Source organism: Cydia fagiglandana, chromosome 12 (genome assembly GCF_963556715.1).
Source record: "Cydia fagiglandana chromosome 12, ilCydFagi1.1, whole genome shotgun sequence".
Lineage (NCBI taxonomy): Eukaryota > Metazoa > Arthropoda > Insecta > Lepidoptera > Tortricidae > Cydia > Cydia fagiglandana.
In genome coordinates, this window is record NC_085943.1 from 12,965 (window position 1) to 20,439 (window position 7,475).

Genomic DNA, 7,475 nt, shown 5'->3' on the forward strand with positions numbered 1-7,475 from the left:
TATATATTTTCTGTAAATTTACTGGTAAAATAATAAATAATATATAGGACAATTTTACACAAATTAACATAGTCCCACAGTAAGCTCAATAAGGATTGTGTTGTGGGCACTTTAGGTATATATATATGTATAATCGATAAATTCTTGAATACATAGGCAACATCCATAACTCCTGAACAAATATACGTGATAATAGACATACAAATAAATGCTCTAACCAGGATGCAAACCCGGGACGTCCTGCTTTATAGGCAAGGTATCACTATCAACTAATAGGCTAAGGAGGCCGTGAATATGTTTTTTTTTACATATTCAATATGTATTGTATAGTAATCACTAAGACAATGGACTTTTACATAAAATCTGTAAAATTACATGGAATGTCAGGGACAAAAATAATTTTATTATGTACGTATTTCTATATTATATAGCTGCAACACGACTGACTGATGACACAATTGTTCTCCCAGAAGGAGGTTCGTGGTGTGTTAGACTTCGACAGTTTCATATAGAGGGCGGTCTCGTGATCTCCAGAAAATTCCGACTTTTGGTCTGACCGCTTCCGGTCAGAAAAATGTTAGACGGCCCGGCCAAACGGTCAGACCTAGGTGGTGCTCGACCAACCCTTTGGGGAACTTTACATAATGTCGTGTGTCGTGATACTTTCGTGAATTTTTTTTTTATGTAAATTTATTTATCTTTTATGTAATATTCAGAAAAATGCCAGTAAAATTAAAAACAATACAATGAAATTTCCCAACCCTTTGAACGCCAGACGGCAAAGGAACATGCCGACACCAGTCGATCGCGAATATTTAAGCGAAATTGAACTTTACGGAGTCTCCCGTAACTCCCTGTTGAATTGGCGAAGCTGACGGCTGTAGCCGTCGTTGGCGCCCTTGGCAAAACTTTCCAATGACGTCCACAGCCGTCTGTGGCGGTCAATGGGTTAATTTTCTGCAAATTTACTATTTCAATGTGTGTCTTTACATTACATTTTTATTTATTTTAGTTCAAACAAGTTAAACAGCATAAAAGGAAAAATACCAAACCACTACTTAACTAACTTAGCTTAGCGCCACTTGCACCGTCCCACTAACCCGGGGTTAACCGGTTAAACCGTTAATCCAGTGTCAAATTGTACTGGTAACCAAGGTAACTCCAGATTTAACCGGTTAACCCCGGGTTAGTGGAATGATGCAAGGGGCCCTTAGGGTGGTATTCCACCTGTCAAATTTGCATTCAATTTCTTTGTCCAATGTCAGTGTCTCACTCTCTCATTATTAAGGTGTGAGTGATAACAATAAATAAGTACTAAAAAGTACGGAATCCTCGGTGGGCGAGTTTTTTTCACATTTATGAATTACTAGCTATTGCCCGCAAGTTTGTCTGCGTGGAATCAGTAACAGCAGCTACCAGCTAGTGTAAGAATAGCGCCTGAAGAAAGTGTAATAGCAATCATTCAATTTGAGCATAAGTTTCATTCAATCAGTGATCAGGCAATTCATTAACTCTCTCTCAATTTCATCCCCCCTTTTCACTCTCTTTAAGGATGATTCCCGACATAAAAACTATCCTATGTCCTTCCCCGTGACTCAAAATATCTCTATGCCCAATTTCAACTAAATCGGTTCAGCGGTTTAAGCGTGAAGAGGTTGTTGACAGACAGACACACTTTCGCATTTATTAGCTTTAGCATTTATATTTATTTTATTTATATATAGTATGGAAGTATGGATATGGATTCCCGAAGAAATTATTTGAATAATTTTGACGGGAATTAAATCGATATGATTTTATTTTTACGAACTCCTAACTACTAGGTATATGTATATATTCAAATAAGTAATGATTTTATTCTTGAGTGCCCAACACTGGTAACATACGAGTACCCATTAAGGGTGACTCACGTTAGACCGGGCCGTGCCCGGGCCGGAGCTTCCGGCGCATCGTTTTCTATGGAAAGCATCACGTGTTCGCCTGTCATGTCATAGGAAAGTACCTAAGCGCCGGAAGCTCCGGCCCGGATGCGGCCCGGTCTAACGTGAGCGTGAGTTATCCTTTACCTACATACATAGAATAGAAAACAAACTACTTAATGCCTAATGGTAACATTCCATTTCTAACCGCAGCTGCATTACTGTCAATTTTACTATGGAAATTGACAATAACATCGACGCGTTCAGTACCGGTAGTGCAGCTGCGGTTAGAAATGGAATGTTACCATAAAGCTGCTAACAGTGCTAACACATTACCGCACCGCACCAAGGACATTGTCAAGGTTGTTGTCAAGGTCTTACTTATGGGTGCGTCGCACAATGACCTTGGTGCGGTGCGGTAATGTGTCCAATGATATGTTTGTCCAATGTCATGGCATCTCACTCTCTCTCTCTCAAGCAAAATGTGAGACAAAACACACATTGGACAAAGAAACAGAAACTGGACACGTGGAAACCCTAATACAATTCCATGAACAAGTTTTAACCTGCTGAGAATGCCGCCCGTGCGCTGGAAATTAAGAAGGTACTAAAGGTACTTACTTACTTAGTAAGTAGGTACTTACCTAATAAATTTTAGGCAAAATCGGTTTGTGCTCACACCACCCCGTTACTACTAATACCTACTTAAAGATAAATAGATTCATTAATATTATGTAAAGATAGAAATACTTAGTTACTTAATACGAAATCTACAATCTACATACATACCTACGTAGGTACCTATTTATTTGGGTTCGTCTTTGACGTCTCTAAAAATAAATATGCCAAATATTCATATCATGGCTCCTCTACACGTTGGCCAAACGCTCCGCCAACGCTTGGCCCATGAGTTAAGGCTCCTCTTCACGTTGGGCCAACGCCAACGCCAACGAGGGACGTAGCCATGCGGTAGAATGAGATAGCAATATCACTTGCTCCCTCTGACGTATAAATGCGTCCCTCGTTGGCGTTGGCGTTGGCCCAATGTGAAGAGGAGCCTTTAGCCGTGCCTTGGTCGGAACGCTACTACACGATGGCGACTTTCAGTTGTGATCTGACCGGTTTCCAAGGTGGACGTGGAAGCCAGTTACAGCCAGGGTTCAGCATCAGCTCTATTTGGGTACTGCTCTCCCAAGTGCTCACCTAGGCGTGTCGGATGACCAAAACAGAGTGTGTCTATTGTTGCACCAAACCTGAGTTCCACTAGGTACAGCGAGGGTTCAGCATCAGCTCAGCTCTATGTATACTACAACCTTCTCTAGAATATAACGAACACTTTTATGAAAACCGCATCAAAATCGGTTCAGCCAAACGCGAAATAATCGCGAACAAACAGTATGTATGTACGTCACTTTATTGCACATAACAGGTAATACATACAGTCAGCAGCAGAAGTTGCTAGGCGGACGAGATGTTCAAAATTACCTTGACACGCTCTTATTCTCGTAACAATAAAGTCGCGGCAAGATCATTTTGAACACCTAGCCAGCTTAGCAACTATTGCTGCTGACTGTACAAACATATAAATAAGTAAAACGATATTTTTACCTTATTTTTATCCTTGTGGTGTTTATATGTTTGGGGTTCCATATTACGCTTTCTCCCCTATATAGCTCTAAAAATTTTATATTTTCGTGGGGCGGCCACGTATTCGTCATTTTTAATTTTAAAAAACACAAAAACATGAACGTCCACCCTCGACCGCGCACTGCCGATAGTGCCGATTGGACCACGCTTGGCCAATCCCTTTAGGCTCCTCTTCACGTTGGGCCAACGCCAACGCCAACGAGGGACGCAGCCATGCGGTAGAATGAGATAGCAATATCACTTGCTCCCTCTAACGCATAAATGCGTCCCTCGTTGGCGTTGGGGTTGGCCCAACGTGAAGAGGAGCCTTTTGATGTGCGGCCGAAATGGACTATATTCCAATAAAAGACTAATATTTTGTAGGTTTTTACAAATACAAATAACTTTATTTTGCATGAAATATGGTACAAAAGATGGTCAGACAATATTGGGTAACACATCACCAGCATCTGGCATGCAAAAAACTAAAACTACAACTAAAACTAAGTTTAAACAGTCATAAGTCATAATAGTCGAGGCCTAATATTATATTATGTCACCCACCTCAGTCAAAAGATGCCATGTATTCCTCGATGGAATAGAAGGCCTTTTGTACGAGCCATGCTATTAGTTTCCCCTTAAACATTTTCAAAGGCAACTGTTTGATGTTATTATCCAGTCTATTATAGGTTTTTATGCTCATACAAAAAGTGTTTCTACTATATGAATCTGTTTTTTGCAAGGTATGGCTATAGCCTATCAGGGTACCAGGATTTTGTCAATCCAATAATCCTTTCTATATGGACATGTTTACTTGCAAGTTGTCTATCTTTTATGATTGTTAAACCTGGTATCTGTGATTTTCCTTTCATAAAAGTATATATGTTGCAGTCAAAAGTGTGAACTGGTCAAAAGAACTTTTAACCGATAAAAACGGGCTCAGGTAAAACTACTTTTGACCAACATGCTCAGTCAAAAGCAGTTTTGCCTGTTTTTGTCGGTTAAAAGTTCTTTTGACCAGTTCACACTTTTGACTGCGATATATATATCTTTACAGTAATGTTTTTGTCTATAAACACATCTTGTACTGTAAATCCTCTATCTGCTAGTACACTGTCACCACTTTCACACTTTGACACTAGACCACTTCGTTCAACTGTCTGCCTGTCACTTATAGATCCAGCATTATGCTTGTGAACAATACAATAGTAATACACATGGTGTTGCTTCTACTAAGACCTGTTTGACATCTTTAAACAGTTTTCTGTGACTTATTTTTTCATAACGCTCCTGCCGTTTAAGCGCTTCTGGTGTTACTTGTTTTATTTTAGTGAAACAGAATATGGTTGGTACTGCAGTCTTTTTTAAGAACTTTGCAACTGGTTCATTGTCTGAAAATTAAAAAATAATGTTTAGAAAGTACAAATAGTACTAATACTGAGCCAGGTATGTATTAACTAGGACACATCACATCACCTCATATCAGTTGTGCCGCTTAATTTTAAACTCAGGTAAATTAATTCTACTCTAAGGTTGATTATTATTCAGATTATTATATTATTTTTTAAATAACCAACCTTACAGCAGAATAGATTTACCTAAGTTTGAAGTTAAGTGACACAGTTTATGTTAGAATTCAAGACAATTATGCCGAACTTACTAGCATTAAAGTTAAATTGTATTTCATTTTGTGCTAATAAAGATATTCTATTCTATTCATTTATTAATTTACTTACCTGTATATCTACTTTTTCCAAAATAATCATCTTCCTTAAAATGCATTGCACATAAGCGGGCTGAATCCCTTGCCCTAAAGTTTTTAATACGCAGAGCAGTTTCCCAACGTTTTCTTCGTGTTGGGTCCTTGGGAAATAAATGAGCTCCTCTGTTTGTACAATTTGGCGCACTACATTCAGGCATTTTTGAGAAAATTGTACAAGTTTAGAATAACTTACTTACAAAAAACAAAAAATGTATGTGGTTTGACAGTTTTTATGTCAAAGCGAGGTAAAATCGCTAATTCGCCACCAGGCTCCTATTTCACCAACGTGACAGGTCCGACAATTGACGACATCACTGTTACTGACGTCACAGGCCTCCATAGGCTACAGTAACCGCTTACCATCAGACGGGCGGTGTGCCAGTTAATAAGTACTTATTTTGCGAAGCTAATGACAATTGTCACAAGAAATACGATACGACAATTGTCACGAAATTCCGTGAAATAGGGGCCTGGCGGGATAAAAAGTTAGTTTTCCTCCCAATTAATTTTTAAGTAAATATGGAATAGGGTAAAATGCCCCAATTAGAAAAAAGGTAATCGATCATGACGTCCTTTTTATAAAAAAAAATACTTTTTAAAAATAAGTCACAGCAAATATGTTACAAAAAATTATGAACTAAATAAAAACTACATAAAGCTACAACTAACTACAAGATAAACTAAAATTATAAATAAAAACTTGGCTCCAGCTCTGTGCCTTTGGGCAGGGTGCCAAGAAGGCTGGCGGCATTGCCGCGCTGTCCAATTGTATTTTTCCACAGTTTTGTCTTTTCTAGTTCCACTAGGTACGGCCAGGGTCAGCATCAGCTCAGCTCTATGTATACTAATACCTTCTCCAGAATGTAACAAACACTTTTCTGAAAACCACATCAAAATCGGTTCAGCTAAACGCGAGATAATCGCGGACACATACACCGTGTAACATTAGGAAGCCGAATAATTTTAACAGCGTATTCCTGATCATATTTAGAGACAAAAATGTCCTATAAACTTTTTTGAAATTCGCCTAGTTTCAGAGATAATATTATTAAAAAAAAAAACAAGTTTTTATTGTTACAAGTTGTGTGATGTTGCTGCTATGAGACGTAGTCTAAATATCCTTATTGATAGATGTCCAAAAGTGACAAGTAAGAGTGACATTCCATTTCCAACTGCAGCTGCAATACTGTTCATTTTACTATGGAAATTGACAATGACAGCGACACGTTTCCATAGTAAAATGAACAGTATTGCAGCTGCAGTTGGAAATGGAATGTCACTCTAACACTTTGCAAAAAATAGGTTTTACGAAAAAAAATTTAAAAATCAATTTTAAGTGAAAAGTTTACCAATCAACATCAAATAACATTTATTTATTATGTACAAATACATTCAAAAAATTTAAAAAACAAAACAAAAAAATTTTTTTTTTGGCGAGGTAGACCTAAACTGATATTACATTTTTTCTTTCTTTTGACCTCAGAAATGCGTGGTTAAAGTTATTCGGTTAAAGTTACGGTGTAACATCCTCATGTTACACCGTGTATACATACAAACACCGTTCCGTGTAGTTTTGGACATATTATAAAAGTTATTCAACGATTAATGCAGGTGGCTGGTAATAGGGCACTTTACCCTATGATAATAAATCTTCCTATCCCAGCTTTTTGCCACAGCTGCTCGCAGCGGGTCCGCTTGGCAACTAATCCCGGGAATTGGCGTAGGCACTAGTTCTTACAGTAGCGACTGCCATCTGACCTTCTAACCCAGAGAGGAAACTAGGAAACTTGTTGGAATTAGTCCGGTTTCCTCACGATGTTTTCCCCTTCATCGAAAAGCGATTCATCACCATCTCGACCTATATACGTCCCACTGCTGGGCACAGGCCTCCTCTCGAGCGCGGAAAAGCGATTGGTAAATATCAAATGATACCCATTTCGTACATAAATTCTTTTCAACTTTACCGTATGATAAGCTACAAAAAAAAAATTAGAAAACTAAGGGATTCAAATAGGTCATTCATTGGCTCCAGGGAACCCCTTAATGTAAATTACAGCATCAAAGTTGGAAACAACAAAACTTACGATGTTATTATGTACCAATGTCAGCAATTATTATTGATAAAATTGTGTACCTAATTATTAATTTCGAAAAATAAACTATAAATC

At 38.2% G+C, this 7,475-nt stretch overlaps 1 protein-coding gene across 1 annotated transcript in view; it reads right to left on the reverse strand.

Annotated features, from left to right (window-relative positions):
* Positions 1 to 7,475, reverse strand: part of LOC134669325 (hemicentin-2-like) — a 199,854-nt gene that overhangs the window by 9,275 nt on the left and 183,104 nt on the right. The gene's annotated exons all lie outside the window — the stretch shown is intronic.